Consider the following 395-nt stretch of genomic DNA (forward strand, 5'->3'; position numbering starts at 1 on the left):
TGGGAGAAAATATTTGCAAATGAACCAAATGACAAAGGATTAATCTCCAAAATTTACAAGCAACTCATGCAGCTCAATAACAAAAAACAAACAACCCAATCCAAAAATGAAGAAGACCTAAATAGACATTTCTCCAAGGAAGATTGCCAACAAACACGTGAAGAATGCTCAACATCATTAATCATTAGAGAAATGCAAATCAAAACTACAATGAGATATCATCTCACACCGGTCAGAATGGTCATCATCAAAAAATCAAGTGAAGTAAGTCAGAAAGAGAAAGACAAATACCATATGCTAACACATATATATGGAATCTAAAAAAAAAAGTGTCATGAAGAACCTAGGGGTAAGACGGGAATAAAGACACAGACCTACTACAGAATGGACTTGGG

This window comes from Neophocaena asiaeorientalis, unplaced genomic scaffold, assembly GCF_003031525.2.
Source record: "Neophocaena asiaeorientalis asiaeorientalis breed wild unplaced genomic scaffold, Neophocaena_asiaeorientalis_V1.1 scaffold212, whole genome shotgun sequence".
Lineage (NCBI taxonomy): Eukaryota > Metazoa > Chordata > Mammalia > Artiodactyla > Phocoenidae > Neophocaena > Neophocaena asiaeorientalis.